The sequence below is a fragment of the Hippopotamus amphibius genome, chromosome 2 (assembly GCF_030028045.1).
Source record: "Hippopotamus amphibius kiboko isolate mHipAmp2 chromosome 2, mHipAmp2.hap2, whole genome shotgun sequence".
NCBI lineage: Eukaryota > Metazoa > Chordata > Mammalia > Artiodactyla > Hippopotamidae > Hippopotamus > Hippopotamus amphibius.
The window spans coordinates 128,687,047-128,705,188 of record NC_080187.1 but is presented as its reverse complement, the minus strand read 5'-3'; the positions used below and the strand labels follow the sequence as shown (position 1 = coordinate 128,705,188).

The window sequence follows — 18,142 nt, the reverse complement described above, 5'->3', positions numbered from 1 at the left end:
TGTTCTGCCCATTTTTCAATTGGGTTGTTTGTTTCTTTGTTGTTGAGTAGTATGAGCAGTTTGTGTATTTTGGAGATTAAGCCCTTGCCTGTTACATCATTTGCAAATACTTTCTCCCATTCCATAGGTTGTCTTTTTGTGTTCTTTATGATTTCCTTTGCTGTGCAAAAGCTTGTAAGTTTGATTAGGTCCCATTGAGTCTTAAATTTCACTGACAGTACTTGTCATCTGTAAAAGTTCTGTGTGTCTTATTTTCAAATTTTCTTGTCTTTTCTTAAAAACAAAGAATCTTTTCTTAACGTTTGCTTTTCCATGTAATTAGATTATCTCCTTAGATGTATATTTCAGTAAAGGATAAGTATTGCTTCAAATTGTATCTAATCAGGTATTCAACCCATCCATTGATCTTTCTACCTCACTGTCAGGACTGGTCATTCCTAAGTTCTCTGTGTGACCTCTTTTGTAATTTACCTCTTTTCTTTTCTCTTCTTTCTGTTCTTTTTTTCTTTCATTTCTTCCTTCATTTTTCTTTCCTTTCTCTCTTCTCCTTCCCTTCCCTTCCCTTCCCTCTTTCATGATTTTGTATATGTTTACATTAACATACAATAAAATTGACTTTTTTGTCATAGAAGTCATATTAATTTAACACAAATATAAATTCACATAACTACCCCTATAATCAGAATGGAGAACAACTCCATAATACTACAAAACTCTCTCCTGCTGACCCCTACTGCCAATGACAGTCATTGGTATGTTTGTCACCAGTCGAGTTTTGCCTTTTCCAGATGGAATCACATGGCATGTAAAGTTTCAAGACTAGTGTCTTTCACTCAAGATAATTCCTTTGAGATTCATCCATGTTTTTGCAAGTATCAGTAGGTTTTTTTTTTTTTCCTTTTCATTACTGAGTAGTATTTTATTACATGGATATTACACAGTTTGTTTTTCCATTTACCCATTGAAGCACATTTGGGTTGTTTTTAGTTTTTTGCTCTTATGAATAGAGGTGCTCTAAACATTTGTGTTGTGGGTTTTGTGTGAGCGTAAGTTATCATTCCTCTTAGGCAGTGATGGGCAAACTTTGATTCACAGACCAGCTGCTTATTTTTATAAAAGAAGTTTTATTGAAACACAGTCATGCCCATTCCTTAAGTACTGTCTATAGTTGCTTTCATTGTTAAATGGCAGAGTGAAGTAATTTTACAGTATTATAATACAGACCACATAGCCTGCAAGCCTGATGTATTTACTGTCTGACCTTTAAGGAAAGTTTACTGACTTCTGCTCTACGATGAATACTTGGGAATTGGACTGTTGGGTCATGTGGTAAGCACATGTTTTTCTTTCTGTTTTTTTCTTTTTTCTTCTTTAATTTATTTATTTATTATTATTTATTGGCTGCATTGGGTCTTCGTTGCTGTGCACAGGCTTTTCTTTAGCTGTGGCGAGCAGGGACTACTCTTCGTTATGGTGCACGTTGCGGAGCATGGGCTCTAGGCGTGTAGGCTTCAGTAGTTGCAGCACACGGGCTCAGTAGTTGTCGTGTGCAGGCTCAGTAGTTGCGGCACACAGGCTTAGTTGCTCCACGGCATGTGGGATCTTCCTGGACCAGGGCTCAAACCCATGTCCCCTGCATTGGTAGGCGGATTCTTAACCACTGCACCACTAGGGAAGTCCCCACATGTTTTTTTTTATAAGTAATTGCCAAGCTTACAGCATTGTAAATCAACTATACTTCAATTAAAAAAAAAAAAAGAAAGAAAAGAAAGAAATCACCAAGCCACTTTCCAGAGAGTTTTATCATTTTGCATTTCCACCAGCAATATATGAGAGTTCCTATTGCTCTACATGATCTCCAGGACTTTGTATGTGTGTATTTTTGAATTCATCCAGTCTAGTACAAGTGTAGTATAATCTCATTTTCCTAATGGTTAATAATGTGAGCATCTTTACATGAGCTCAGTTGCCATCTATTTGTCCTTTTTGGTGAAGCTTTTGTGCTTTTACTTATTGCTTCTTTAGGTTGTTTTCTCACTGTTGTTTTGCGAGTTTTTTATATGTTCTGCATACAAGTTCTTTGTCATATATGCAATTTCCAAATATTTCTCCGATTATATAGCTTGTCTTTTCATTTTCTTAACAGTATCTTTCAAAAAACAAAATTTTTTTTTTGTTTCAAGATCATAGTTCACCCTTTTTCTTTTTTGTTAAGCTCATGTTTTTGGTATGATGTCTGAGAACTTTTTGTCTAAACTCAGGTCGTGAAGGTTATCTACAAAATTTTTAGAAATTTTTATAATTTTAACTTTTACATTTAGATCTTTGATTTATTTGCATTTAATGTAATTGTTGACCTGTTTGGATTGAGATCTACCCACCTAGCAGTTTTTATTCTCTCTGTTTTTTTCTTCTGTTTTCCCCTTTCATGTCTTTTCTGGATTCTTTGAATACTTTTTAAAATTCCACTTTCATTTGATTTTTTCCTGTATCTATTACATATTACATAAATATATGTATTATAATAATATATCTAAATATGTATTATGTGTGTAATACATATGTTACTGGTTGCTTTAGGGATCACAGTCTACTTAGAATTAATATTTTTCCACTTCATTTAGAAACTTTATACTAAATAGATCCCTTTACCCTCATCTCTTCATATTATAGTCATCATATACTTCTACATACATTGTAACCCCATCAGATAATGTTATAATTCTTACTTTCTGTGTTTTAACATATTTTAAGGAACTTGAGAAGAATAGTCTGATACAGCTATGCAGATTTTTACCATTTTGGTTGTTTTTCCTTTATTCTGATATTACCGATTTCCCTTCAGCCTCATTTCCTTATCATCTGAAGAACTTTCTTTAGCATTTCTTTTTGAGTAGATTCACTTGGACAGATTCTTTTAGTTTTCTTTCATTTGTGAATGTCATTATTATACCTTCATTTTTTTTAAGATATTTTCACTGGATATTGAATTCTGGGTTGTTGGTTCTTGTCGTGCAGTGCTTTAAAAATGTTGTTTTACTTCCTTCTGGCCTCCATAGTTTCTTTTGAGAAATGTACTGTCTTTGAATCCTTATTCCTCTATATGATATGTGTCTGTTTTCTTCTGATTCAGGAAGTTTTCTTTTTCTTCAATTTTCAGTAGTTTGATTATGATATGTTTAAGTATAGATTTCTCTGAGTTTATCCTCTCTGGGATTTTCTGAGCTTCTTAAATTTATAAGTTTATGTCTTTTTACCTAATTTGGCAACTTTTCAGCCATTATTTCTCCAAATATTTTTTTTCATTCAACACTTTTTCTTCTTTGCTTCTGGGTCTCTGATGACATGAATGCAAATCTTTTGGTATTGTCCTACATGTCCCTGTGGCTCCATTCATTTTATTCAGTTTTTTCCTTCTGTGTTATTCTGATTAGATGGTTTCTATGTACTCACCACTACAATCAGGGTATTAAACAGTTCCATCAATGCAAAAAATCCCTTATACCCTCTCCCCACTCTTAACCCGTGGCAAAACCTGCTCTGCTCTTCATTGCTGGAATTTTTCCTTTTATGAAGTGTCAAATAAATGAACTCACACAGTGTGTAACCTTTTGAGACTGGCTTCTTTACTTAGCATGATGTCTTTGAGATTCATCTGTCTTTTTCTTTTTCTTTTTATAAATTATTTATTTATTTGTTTGTTTATTTTATTTTTGGCTATGTTGGGTCTTCGTTGCTGCACGCAGGCCTTCTCTAATTGTGCGGGGGCTACTCTGTTGTGGTGCAAGGACTTCTCAGTGTGGTGACTTTTCTTGTTGTGGAGCATGGGCTCTAGGGGAGCAAGCTTCAGTAGTTGCAGCATGCAGGCCCAGTAATAGTGGCATGCAGGCCCTAGAGCACAGGGGCCTCAATAGTTGCAGCACTTGGACTCAGTAACTGTGGCACACGGGCTCTAGAGTGCAGGCTCAATGTTTGTGGCGCACGGGCTTAGTTGCTCTGTGATATGTAGGATCTTCCTGGACCAGGGCTCGAACCTGTGACTTCCGCATTGGCAGGCGGATTCTTAACCACTGCACCACCAGGGAAGACCCATCTGTCTTTTCATTTCTGAGTAGTATTCCATTGTATGGATAATAGTTTGTTTATCCATTCACCTATTAGAGGACATTCAGGTTATTTCCAGTTTTCGTGATTATGAATAGGGCTGCTCAATAGAGGTTTTTATGTGAATTTAATTTTTCTTTTCTCTGCGGTAATAACCAGAAGTGGGGTTGCTGGGTCATATGATAAGAATATGTTTAAATTTATTATAAACTGCTAAACTGTTTACCAGAGTGACCATACCATTTTGCATTCCCACTAGCAGTGTGAGAGCAAGTGATAATATTTTAGTGAATTAACTTCTGATAGTCATTTGATTTCAGACCTATTATTCCTAGAAATTTATTTTATTTTATTTTATTTTTTCTTTTAAGAACTTCTATTGAGATAGAGTTAACAGACAATAAACAGCATATATTTAGAGTGTACAATTTGGTATGCCAATCTCCCAGTTCATTCCCCCCCAACCCTCCCCACTTTCCCCACTTGGTGTCCATATGTTTGTTCTCTACATATGTGTCTCTATTTCTGCCTTGCAAACGAGTTGTTTTGTACCATTTTTCTATAGTCCACATATATGTGTTGGTATACGATATTTGTTTTTCTCTTTCTGACTCATTTCACTCTGTACAACAGTCTCTAGGTCCATCCATGTCTCTACAAATGTCCCAGTTTGTCTACTAACTTTGGGTTTTGTTTGCTTTTCTTTCTCTAGTTTCTTTAGGTGTAAGGTTAGATTGTTTATTTGGGATTTTTCTTGTTTCTTGAGATAGGATTGTATTGCTATAAACTTCCCTCTTAGAACTGCCTTTACTGCATCCCATAGGTTTAGGATCGTTGTGTTTTCATTGTCATTTGTCTCTAGGTATTTTTTGATTTCCTCTTTGATTTCTTCAGTGATCTGTTGGTTATTTAGTAGCATATTGTTTAGCCTCCATGTGTTTATGTTTTTTACAGTTTTTTTTTCCAGTAATTGATTTCTAATCTCATAGCATTGTGGTCGGAAAAGATGCTTGATACGATTTCAATTTTCTTGAATTTACCAAGGCTTGATTTATAACCCAAAATGTGATCTATCCTGGAGAATGTTCCATGTGCACTTGAGAGGAATGTATAATCTGCTGTTTTTGAATGTAATGTCCTATAGATATCTATTAAATCCCGCTGATTTATTGTGTCAATTAAAGCTTGTGTTTCCTTATTAATTTTCTGTGTGGATGATCTGTCCGTTGGTGTAAGTGGGGTGTTGTGTTACTATTGTGTTACTGTCAGTTTCCTCTTTCGTAGTTGTTAGCATTTGCCTTATGTATTGAGGTGCTCCTATATTGGGTGCATATATATTTATAATTGTTATCTCTTCTTCTTGGATTGATCCCTTTATCTTTATATGATGTCCTTTCTTGTCTCTTGTAACATTCTTTATTTTAAAGTCTATTTTATCTGATATGAGTATTGCTACTCCGGCTTTCTTTGGATTTCCATTTGCATGGAATATTGTTTTCCAGCCCTTCACTTTCAGTCTGTATGTGTCCGTAGGTCTGAAGTGGATCTCTTGTAGACAGCATATATATGGGTTTTGTTTTTGTATCCATTCAGCCAGTCTGTGTCTTTTGGTTGGTGCATTTAGTCCATTTACATTCAAGGTAATTATCGAGATGTATATTCCTTTTACCATTTTCTTAATTGCTTTGTTTTTGTTTTTGTAGGTCCTTTTCTTCTCTTATGTTTTCTGCTTAGAGAAGTTCCTTTAGCATTTGTTGTAGGGCTGGTTTGGTGGTGCTGAATTCTCTTAGCTGTTGCTTGTCTGTAAAGCTTTTGATTTCTCTGTGGAATCTGAATGAGATCCTTACTGGGTAGAGTATTCTTGGTTGTAGGTTCTTCCCTTTCATCCCTTTAAATATATCATGCCACTCCCTTCTGGCTTGTAGAGTTTCTGCTGAGAAATCAGCTGTTACCCTTATGGGAGTTCCCTTGTATGTTATTTGTCGTTTTTCCCTTGTTGCTTTTAATAACTTTTCTCTGTCTTTAATTTTTGTCCATTTGACTACTATATGTCTTGTCGTGTTTCTCGTTGGGTTTATCCTGCCTGGGACTCTCTGCGCTTCCTGGACTTGGGTAGCTATTTCCTTTACCATGTTAGGGAAGTTTTCAACTATAATCTCTTCCAGTATTTTCTCAGGTCCCTTCTCTCTCTGGTCTCCTTCTGGGACCCCTATAATGCGAATGTTGGTGCGTTTAACATTGTCCCAGAGGTCTTTTAGTCTGTTTTCAGTTCTTTTCATTCTTTTTTCTTTATTCTTTTCCGCAACAGTGATTATCACCATTCTGTCTTCCAGGTCACTTATTCGCATTTCTGCCTCAGTTAATCTGCTATTGGTTCCTTCCAGTGTATTTTTCATTTCCGTTATTGTGTTGCATATCTCTGTTTGACTGCTCTTTAATTCTTCTAGGTCTTTGGTAAACTTTTCGATCTTTGCATCCAGTCTTTTTTCAAAGTCCTGGATCATCTTCACCATCATTATTCTGAATTCATTTTCTGGAAGGGTGCCTATCTTCTCTTCATTTAGTTGTTTTTCTGGGGTTTTATCCTGTCCCTTCATCTGGTACAAAGTCCTCTGCTTTTTCATTTTCTCTATCTTCTGTGGCTGTGGTTTTCAGTTCCACAAGATGAAATACTGCTGATACTGCTTGATATTGCTTGATACTGCTGTCTGCCCTCTTGTGGAGGAAGCTATCTAGGAGGCTCGTGGATGCTTCCTGATGGGAGGGAGGGATGGTGGGTAGAGCTGGGTGGGCGGAGCTCAGTAAAATTTTAATCTGCTTGTCTGCCAATGGATGGGGCTGTGTTCCCATCCTGTTGGTCATTTGGCCTGAGGCCACCTAGCCCTGGAGCCCACAGGCTCTTTGGTGTGGCCAATGAGCACTTCCCAGAACCCCTGCCACCAGTGCCCCTGTCTCCTGGGTGAGCCACAGCCACTCCCCACCTCCGCAGGCAAGCCACCAACACCAGCAGATAGGTCTGGTTCAGTCTCCTATGGGGTGACTGCTCCTTCCCCCTGGGTCCTGGTGAGCACACTTTTTTGTGTGCCCTCCAAGAGTGGAGTCTCTGTTTCCCATAGTCCTATGGAGGTCCTGCAATCAAATCCCACTGGCTTTCAAAGTCTGATTCTCTGGGGATTCCTCCCCATTGCTGGACTCCCAGGTTGGGAAGCTTGACGTGGGGTTCAGAACCCTCACTTTAGTGGGTGGACTTCTGTGGTATAACTGTTCTCCAGTTTGTGAGTCACCCACCCAGCATTTATGGGATTTCGTTTTAATGCGATTGCGCCCCTCCTACCATCTCTTTGCGGCTTCTCCTTTGTCTCTGAATGTGGGGTGTCTTTTTTGGTGAGTTCCAGAGTCTTTCTGTCGATGATTGTTCTGCAGTTGGTTGTAATTCCAGTGCTCTTGCAAGAGGGAGTGAGTGCACCGTCCTCCTACTCCGCCATCTTGATCCTATCTGAAATTTATTTTTTAAATAAAATTTAGAATTGTTATTCCAAATTTCTCTTTATGCTTTGCTTTATCCTTCAGAAAGAGACATTTGGAGTTACTTTACTTTTTTGTAATTGAAATGTGCCACTGCCAGCATTTGTGAAGGAAATCCATAACATCTGTTTTACATTTAGTGAAGTTTGAACTATGCTTGGGAAAAATAGATAAGTTGCAGTCATGCTTATAGTTAAGAGTCAACACACACACACACTCTCACTCTCTCTTTCTCACACACACACACACACTCTCTCTCACACACACACACACACACACACACACACACACACACACACTTTCTATAATGCAAAACTATGGAAATATGAATGGTAGTGAAGGAATTGTGACTTAACTTTTAAATATAATTCTTTTTAAAAAGTTACGTAAGAGAACAGTCTTTTTCTTTCTCCCCTTTCTCTGGGTGCCTGTTGTGTGCTTGTGCGTGTGTGTGTAAACTTTGGCCATTGTAGTTTTTAAGATTTATTTCTTGGCTCACTCCCCCATCACATGATTAAGAGCTTATCTTTTGCTCCCTTGTTTGATGGAGATTAAAACATCTTGTCATTTTGGCCTTGTAAACACTAGTGAAGTAACTACTGCTCTTTATAGACCTATATTCTTTGGAGAGTAATTTCTTCTCTCAGACATTAGAAAATTATTATTGTTTGTTTGCTTGTTTTTTAATTTTTATTGGCTGCTGGAGGGATTTCAACTACATAAGCTAACTTTAACAGTCTACTTAGATTTAATACTTTACCACTACAGGTATAGTCTGGGAATCCTTATAACCGTATAGATCCCTTTCTCTCCCTGCTTCACATTGTAGTTTTTATATGAATTACATTCATATGTAGGCACTGAAAACCCCATCAGACAGTTATGGTGTTTTACTTTCAACCATGATACATAACTTAAAGAACTTAGGAGTGAGTGATAGATTGTTATATTTACCCAGATTTTTAACCATTCCTATTGTTCTTCCTGATGCATATATCATGCCTGTGTTCTCCTAGATACTATGCTGTACAATCTAAGAGCAGAGGTATTCTCTTATAGACATTGATATAATACTTTTATCTACTTTGCCATCCATGTTCCAATGTGGTTAGTTGATCTAATAATGTCCTTTATTGTATTTTCTTTTCCTCTACAGTACATGATCCAGTCTAGAGTCAAGTATTGCATTTAGTTGTCATGTCTTATAGATTTCTTTAATCTGGAACAATTCCAGAGCCTTTTATGACTTTGCCATCTTTAAAAATACAGTGCTTCCACCTCCCCCTCCCTGCCACTCATAAAATGTTTTTAATTTTGTCTTTGATTTTTTTCTCATCATCAATTACTGTTATATATTCTTAGGCAAAATATCACTATGTAGGTGATATTTTGTCCTTCTCAGATATCCATCCCTCACAGGTGATGTTAATTTTGATCATCAGTCAGACTGTTGCCTGCTTCTCCACTGTATCATCACTGCTTTTTTTCCTCCCTTGCAGCTAATAGGCAGTGTATGGAGACACTTTATGACCAAGCAGGTACTGCTCTTCATTAAAGTTTCTGCCTATATTTAGCACCCCTTGGCAATTTATATCTGATCTACTCCTTACTGCAATGGTTGCAAAATGATGATTTTTCAACTCCAGCACTTCCCTTTACATCTCTCAATAGGCATTAGACCTTGTGCTTAAGAAATAGATCTCCCTTCACCCCTACGTCTTGTATGTGTGTATATGTGTACATATCTATTTACTATAGATATGGTATCATTCCTTCTTTTTTTTTTCCAAAGATTTATAATTCTTTACTCTTCTTATATTTTTGAGCACTTCCTTATATTCTGGCATAAAAAGACTTTCCAGGCTTGAAATATACCTCTCCTACCCCAGTATGAAAATTTAAAAATAAATAAATAAGTAAGCATTTTTCTGTTCTTTGCACTGTACCAGTCTCTAAGAATGTAACTGAACAAAAGGTACACGGTTTCTGGCTTCATGAAGCTGACAGACTGGTAAATGAGCAAAGCCAGTAATGTGTGGTGAATGATGATGGGATAAATGCTGTATATAAATACATACCTATTATGTGGCAAATGTTGTATGTGCTTAATATGTAGCAATGAACAAAACAAAACATCTCTGCCTCCATAAACTTATTTTCTAGGAAGGGGAAAAGGCAATAAATAAACTGATATGTAAAATGAATAGTATATTAGGTAGAGATAAGTGATATGGGGGCAAATAAAGTGGGATGGGAAATAGGTAATGTACAGGATGAGGGAGGGGTATCCTTTTTTTTTTTTTTTTGAGGGGTATCCATTTTTAAACAGCATGGTCAGAAAAGGCCTCATTGAGCGGGTAAGTCAGGGAGCTAACCTTGCCTAATTGTACCCAGCTGGTTATCAACTCTAGGTACTCTCTAAAAATGAATCCTCTTTTGCCTTGTATTATAATCACTTAGTATACGTATCTTATCCTTAGAGTGAATTACAAATAAGTGATAACAAGGATAGTGTACCTTCATACAACACATTTTGTTGGGTTTTTTCCTTTAAACTAACGACTAACACCACTAAATTAGGAAAGATATTTAAACTCTGTGGAACTCTATTTGCAAGGTGAAGAAACTGGATAAATTATTTGCAAGCTTCTGCCCCATTCCAAAAGTTTATGTGAAGGATAACAAATCAAAGAATAGAAATATTTCTGAGAAATAATGGAACTTATTGGAATTGGAATAACAGAGCTAGTGGAAGAACACCCGTGAGCTAGTTCTCCCCTTTGCAACATGGAGCGAGTGCCAGTATTTGGGGAATGCTTCTCAGCATAACTGGATCTACAAAGCACTGTTCCTCTGGGCCACCCACTATACATGGAATTACTTCATCTTACATATTGCCTATTGTTTGATACCGCTTGTGGCACAGATTCCTGAACTCCTTCAGTAAGAATATATGCCCACCACTGTTTACAATTTACTCAACTGATCGAGTTACAAGGATTCTCTGAGAATGAATTTTATATGCCAGATGCTTTCTTCACTATTTTTGTTGTTGTTTTTGGAAAAAAAAAAAAAAAAAAAGGCATAAAATGCTATAACTAGAAGCAATTTAGGACGAAACTACTCCTCAGATTAATCATTATATGGGTAAGCTGAATGAGTATTACACAAACATGCCCATTTTTCATATGTCTGAGGCCATTTTAGGTCATTTTCCAAGAACCACAATTCAATTAATCCCTGTACTGGCTTCCACAAGTTACTTACTCCGGAGTTACTTACTATTCTGAGTTCTAGTAAGTTCACCAAGATTAGCTTCAAAGAGCCATTTACTCAGTGATTAGGAACTGCACCAAATTGTGTTTTTTAAATGCCCTATTCCCACCTCTTCTTTATAGAAATATCACTATCACTTCCATGAAGACTCATTTGCTGAGATCTCTCTGAGAAGCAGTTCCAATGAGTTTATTAACTCATGGTTACAGGACCATTTGGCTGAGTGACCAAGTATGGAGAGAATAAACCTCACCACTGCTGTTTATGTGTTCTGGGGTATTCTTTTTGCTACTTGCAGGAATCAGCAGCTGACATGTGAAATAAACATCTATATACTACCTGGCTAATGTTTAAAAGTTAGTAATAAGTGTATGGGAACCTATTTTATTAGGGTTTTTTTAAAATTATTTGAGTATGATAAGGACGATTACCATTGAAAAGATAGTGTGTTACTCATGGTTCCTAAGAGGGAGGGGTACATCATTTCACTGGGGGCCACAGGGAGAAGCACTAGAGTAGGTCAGGAGACAGAGAGAGGGGGGAAACTGGTTAAGAGCCTTTACTGTGGTTTCTGAGGTAAGGAATAGGTGAGTCAGGTGAGCAGGCTTAGCTTGGCTAGTTTGAATAATTTCAGGAGGCTCTGGGTCATAGGGGCCGTCGCTAGGTGACTCTGGTACCTAGCCCTGGGCAAGTGGATAGGGGAATAGTGAATATAAAGGAGGTGGCTGAGATATGGGTTCTGGACTGGTTGTCTCACGTTAGAAAAGCACACACAGGAGTAAGTTATTTACTATCTCTAGGAATGGGCTAATCTTGGGAGGCACAGTTCCTTCAGGCTCAGCAAGGCCCCAGATGTCAAAGCATCAGAATACAGAAAATAAAAGACAAGATTAATACAGAGCCCTCTCTGAGTCCTTTTAAAATTCAAGGCATAAATGTCAGTGAAACTAGCAGAGTAAGTAAGTACCTTTGAAGATTCTGTCCTCCGTGTAAGCAACAAGAAAACTGGCCAAAACTGTCAGAATCAAATTTTTTGGAATTCTAGAAATGAACCAAAGGCTTTTAGCAATCCAGGGAGCATTTATTCAGGAAAAACGGCAGAATCTTGATAAGAAGAGTGAGCTTTGTGTTTTCTAAATGCCCTATTCCCATCTCTTCTTTACCAGCTGTGTGTTAGCCTTGGCAACAAAAAGCCTGTAATCCTGGTGATAACTGGCAAGCCTGGCAGCCACCAGAGGGAGCAGAATAGACTCAGATTCCTTCAAAGCCATTCCCAGTGAATTGTCATTAGTTGACATGTTTCTTCATTCTCTGGAAGATCTCATGTTCAAGGCTGTGTTTATTTGACCTGACTCAGAACTAATCTAGTGTGAAAGGCTTTTCTCTGGGAGCATTTGTTGAAGATATTTGGAGGCTTTTTTTTTTTTTTCCTTTGGCCACATCACGCAGCTTATAGGATCTGAGTTCCCTGACCAGGGATCATCAAACCCAGGCCCCAGCAGTGAAAATGCTGAGTCCTAACCACTGGATCACCAGGGAATTTCCTGGTGGCAGTTTTTAAACTTCATGGGTGCCTGAGGTGGTGGATAACAGTTGGGTCGATTAATAGGTTAATGAAAACACTTAAAAGAAAAGCTGTAGAATGCAGCGGTTATATCCCGGGAATCCAAGGTCCTGCCCATGTGTTGGGTTGTGCATGCACGTGTGCCAAGGGTTATGTGCAAGCCTAGGAAAGACCTGAGATGGCCTGAGTTCTCACTACTGGCTGACCACGCGGCTATGCAAAAGCAGGAAGTGAAAGCTAAGGTAGTATTATCAGTTGCCTTGCTGAATATTGAAGGTGTGCCCAACAGAAAGAGCCCCTTGGCAAAGACTTGGGGACATGGCTTCAAGGTGTTTAAGTAAATCTGTGTTCAAATATTAGCTAATTGAGCAGAGATTTTAAGTAATCCCACACAGCATAGAATAGACTCTATAGATTTGTTCAGAAAAGTCACTAAACAAACATAAAGTAAACCCTGAGGAGAGGGGGAATCTGATTCTAGGAATGGCCACACTATAGTGTTTAAAATGTTCAGTTTTCAACAAAAATTACAAAACAGGCAAAACAAGAAAGCATGGCCCATGCACAGGGCAAAAAAGCAATCAGTCAATAGAAGCTGTCCCCGAGGAAGCCCAGAGTTTGGATTTATTAGACAAGGGCTTTAGATCAACTGTTTAAAATATGCTCAAGGAGTTAAAGGAAACTAAGTGGAACGTTGGCTCTGGCAGCAAGTTTTCTTCATTTTCTTCATGTGAGAGTGTCTTTACTTTCATTCCTGAGGAAGATTCTTTCTGGATACAGAATTCTAGTTTGACAGTTCTATAATCTTTCAGCACTTAAAAAGTGTTGTGCCACTTGCTTCTGGCCTCCATGGTTTTTGATGAGAAATAGTTATTCAAATCATTGTTCCTGCATTTGTAAGGCCTCATTTCTTTGTGCCTGCTTTCAAGAACTTTCTTTGTCTTTAATTTTTAGAAATGTGATCATCATTTCTCTGGGCTTAGACATCTTTGGGAATCTGTAGGTATACTTTTTTAGTCAAATTTGGGAAGTACTCAGTCCTTATTTCTTCAAATATTTTTTTGGTCCTAGACCCTTTCTGCTCTCCTTCTGAGACTGATGACATGAAGATTAAACCTTTTGTTATTATTTCGCAACTCTCTGGGGTCTCTTACCTTTTTTTCCCCAATCTTTTTTTCTCTCTGTTGGTTACTTTCTATTGATGTATCTTTAAGTTTCTTTCCCCTGCCATGTCCATTCTGCTATAGAACCCTTTTGATGAGATTTGTATTTAAGTTATTGTATTTTGCAGTTCTAAAGTATTCAGTTCTTCTTTTTATCTTTTATTTCTTTGTTGATATTTTCTATTTTTGTATTTCTTTAAATCATGTTCATGATAGCTTGTTGCAACATTTTTATGATTTTTACGTTGAGTTTTAAGAGTTCTCTCTATATTCTGGGTTCTAGACCCTTATCAGGTGTATATTTTGCAAATACCACTATGTAGTTTGTCTTTTCACTCTCTTGATAATGTCATTTGATGCACAGTTTTAATTTTTATGATGTCTACATTATCTATATTTTGATGTTTATGACTTTATTGTCATATTTGAGAAACCATAGCCAAATCTCAGGTCAAATATTTTCCTTTATGTTTTCTTCTGAGAATTTATAGTTGTAGCTTTTATATTTAGGTCATTGATCCATTTAAAGTTTAGAGCATATGGTGCAGAGTAGGCGCCACACCATCCTTTTGCATTTGGATATCTGGTTTTCCCAGTACCAGTTTCTGAAGAGACTGTTCTTACCCCTGTTGAATGGTTCTGGCTCTCTTGTTGAAAATAGGTGGCTGTAGATGTATGATTTTATTTCTGGACTCTTAGTTCTATTTCCTTGATCCCTGTGCTTATGCTTTTGCTTCTTACCAGCAGTACTAGGTGGGATTGGGAGGGTTTAGGGACACAGCGCCTCTTTGGCATTAGGGTTCTGTACTGGATGGTTTCCCTTATCTCATCTTTTTTTTTTTTTTAACTGCATCACAAATTTTATTGCCTAATTTTTGAAAACTTTTGCTATTAAGTAATAAACCACAAAAGAAAATTTATTAATATTATCTCCAGTAGATTAAATTGCATGATTTTGAACATTGTGGGGTTTTTTCTATAGGAGTGTAGTTGACATATAACATATATGACATATAACATATGACATATAATACATTTGTTTCATGTATACAATATAATGACTAGATATATGTATATATGGTGAAATGATCATTACAGTTACTCTAGTTAACACATATAGTTTTACCTTTTCTATAGCCACACATAGTTACTTTTTTTCCCTAATAAGAACTTTTAACATTTACTCTTCTAGCAACTTTCAAATATACAATCCAGTATTATTAGCTACAGTCACCATGGTGTACATTACATCCCCATGACTTATTTTATAACTAGAAGTTTGTACCTTTTCACCACCTTCACCCATTTTGCTCACCTCATACCCCCTGCCTCTGGCAACTACCAGTGTGTTCTCTGCATCTGAGTTTGTTTTTTGTTTGTTTGCTTTTTAGATTCCACATACAAGTGAGATCATACAGAATTTGTCTTTCTGTCTCTGACTTATTTTACTTAGCATAATGCCCTCAAGATCCATCCATGTTGTTGCAAATATCAGGATTTCCTTCTTCTTATGGATGAATAATATTCTATCACATAGATAAATAGAAAGAAAGAAAGAAAAAGAAAGATAGATAGAGCTATGTATCTCTATCTATCTATCTATCTATCTATCTATCTATCTATCTGTCTATCTATCGAGGGAAATTAGAAGTGATATTCTAGTGAACACACGAATAAGAAAGTGAAAAGCTTTATTGCTCTATGGAGGAAGTTTTAGTGGTCTGGATAGAAGATCAAACCAGTCACAACATTTCCTTAAACAAAGCCTAATCCAGATCAGTTAGGGCCCTAACTTTCTTCAATTCTATGAAGGCTGCGAAAAAGGCTGCGAAAGGTAAGGAAGCTACAGAAGAAAAGCTTGAAGCTAGCAGAGGTTGGCTCATGAGGTTTAAGGAAAGAAGCTGTCTGCATAACATAATAGTGCAAAGTGAAGCAGCAAGTGCTGATGTAGAAGCTGCAGCAAGTTATCCAGAAGATACAGCTGAGAAAATCCATGAAGGTGGCTACACTAAACATCAGATTTTCAGTGTGGATGAAACAGCCTTATGTCGGAAGAAGATATTATCTAGGACTTTCATAGCTAAACAGGAGAAGTCGATGCCTGGCTTCAAAGCTTCAAAGGACAGGCTGACTCTTGTTGGGGGCTAATGCCATTGGTAACTTTAAGTTGAAGCTAGCGTTCATGCATCATTCCGAAGTTCCTAGGGCCCTTAAGAATTACTCTCAGTCCACTCTGCTTGTGCTCTATAAATGGAACAACAAAGCCTGGATGACAGCACATCTGTTTACAACATAGTTTACTAAATATTTGTAGCCCACTTAGGGACTACTGCTTAGAAACAAGCTTCCTTTCAAAATAATATTGCTCACTGACAACGCACTTGGCCGCGCAAGAGCTCTGAGGGAGATGTACAGTGAGATTAATGTTGTTTTCATGCCTGCTAACACAACATCCATTTTGCAGCCCATGGATCAAGGAATCATTTTAACTTTCAAATCTTATCATTTAAGAAATATATTTTATGAGGCTGTAGCTGCCATAGATCATGAATTCTTCCGATGAATCTGGGCAAAGTCAGTTGAAAACTTGGAAGGGATTCACCATTCTAGATGCCTTTAAGAACATTCATGATTCATGGGAAGAGGTGAAAAGATCAACATTAACAGGAGCTTGGAAGAAGTTGATTCTACCCCTCATGGATGATTTTGAGGGATTCATGACTTCAGTGGAGGAAGTAACTGCAAATTTGGTGAAAATAGCAAGAGACCTGGAATTAGAAGTGGAGCCTGAAAATGTGACTGAATTACTGCAATCTCATGACAAAACTTTAATGGTTGAGAAGTTGCTTCTTATGGATGAGGAAAAAGAAAGTGGTGTCTTGAGATGGAATCTACTCCTAGTGAAGATGCTGTGAAGATTGTTGAAATGACAACGAAGGATTTAGGCTATGACATAAACCTGGTTGATAAAGCAGTGTCAGGGTTTGAGAAAATTGACTCCAGTTTTGAAAGAAGTTCTGGGTAAAAAGCTATAAACAGCATTGCTGCTACAGAGAAATTGTTCGTGGAAGGAAGAGTGAAGTGATGGGTCAAGCTTTATCATTGTCTTATTTGAAGCATAAGGGTGGTGGTTGCCACAGCCACAGCAACTTTTAGTAACCATGCCTCATCCATCAGCATCCATCAATTTCGAGGCGAGACCCTCCACCAGCAAAAAGATTTGCTGAATGCTCAGATGATGGATAGCAGTTTTTAGCAATAGAGTGATTTTTTTTCTTGTGAACTTTTTCTTCTTTATTGTGCACATTAGATCAGTTTAACATTCAGGAGTCTTCAATCAGACATGGACTGATTGGGTCCAAAAATATAGCAAATGTATTTATATCTTATAGAAACTTAAAGTTGAAATGTAGTTGACATACAACATTATGTTAGTTTTGGGTGTACTGCATAGTGATTTGACATTTTCATACATTATGGAATGATCACCCATGGTAAGTCTAGTAACCATCCATTCCATACGAAGTTATTACAATATTATTGGCCATATTCCTTATGCTGTATATAACATCTCCATGGCTTATTTATTTTATAACTGGAAGTTTGTTCACTTCACCTGTTTCTGCCCCACTCCTAAAGTATTTTTTAATTAAGATATGTAACTTTTTTTTTAAAGAAATAATGCTATAGTGTAAACATAACTTCAATATGCGGGAAACTAAAAACAAATCTGTGTGACACGCTTTATTGCAATATTTGCTTTATTGTGGTGGTCCGGAACTGAACCTACAATATCTCTGAGGTATGCCTTTATACAGATCCTCTGCTCATTTTATCTGATTGTTTGGGTTCTTTTGCTGTTGGGTTATGTGAGTTCTTTATATATTTTGCATATTAACCCCTATCAGATATTATGGTTTGCAAACATTTTGTCCCATGCGCCAGGTTGCCTTTTCATTTTGTTGATGGTTTCCTTTACTGTGCAGAAACTTTTTAGTCTGGTGTAGTCCCTTATTTATTTTTGCTTTGTTGCCCTAGCTTTTGGCGTCAATTCCAACTAGTCATCACTAAGACCAGTGTCTTCACTCTTCTCATCTTGCATGACCTCTGCTGGCTAGAAGGAGCAGTCTTTCCCTGGGCCTTTTTGTTTGTTTTTGTTTTAATTGCAGTCTGCTCTAGCGTCTGGCTTGGAATGTACAGGAGGTAAAAATAAACCCCAAGGAACTCATTACCTGGTGTTCCCTTAATTCCTGAAGTCTCTACCCATGTTGCCTTCTTCTGTCCACATTTCAGAATCTTCCAATATTTGCTTTATGTGTTATTTCCATGTTCCTAAATTGCAATTAATGGGAGCGTTCAGGTAGAATGTTCTTACCCATTCATGACTAGAATGGGAACTCTACTCCCACAGTCATTTATTGAATGAATGATTAAATGAATAACATGCATCTTGCCTCCTAGCACATCAGTGTGTTCATGAACCTGGAAGTGCCACTGAGTCTTGCTCTCC

At 37.3% G+C, this 18,142-nt stretch overlaps 1 protein-coding gene across 3 annotated transcripts in view; it reads left to right on the top strand.

Moving 5' to 3' along the window:
• The window catches only part of CENPP (centromere protein P), a 226,384-nt gene that overhangs the window by 43,781 nt on the left and 164,461 nt on the right, over positions 1 to 18,142 (top strand). The window lies entirely within an intron of this gene.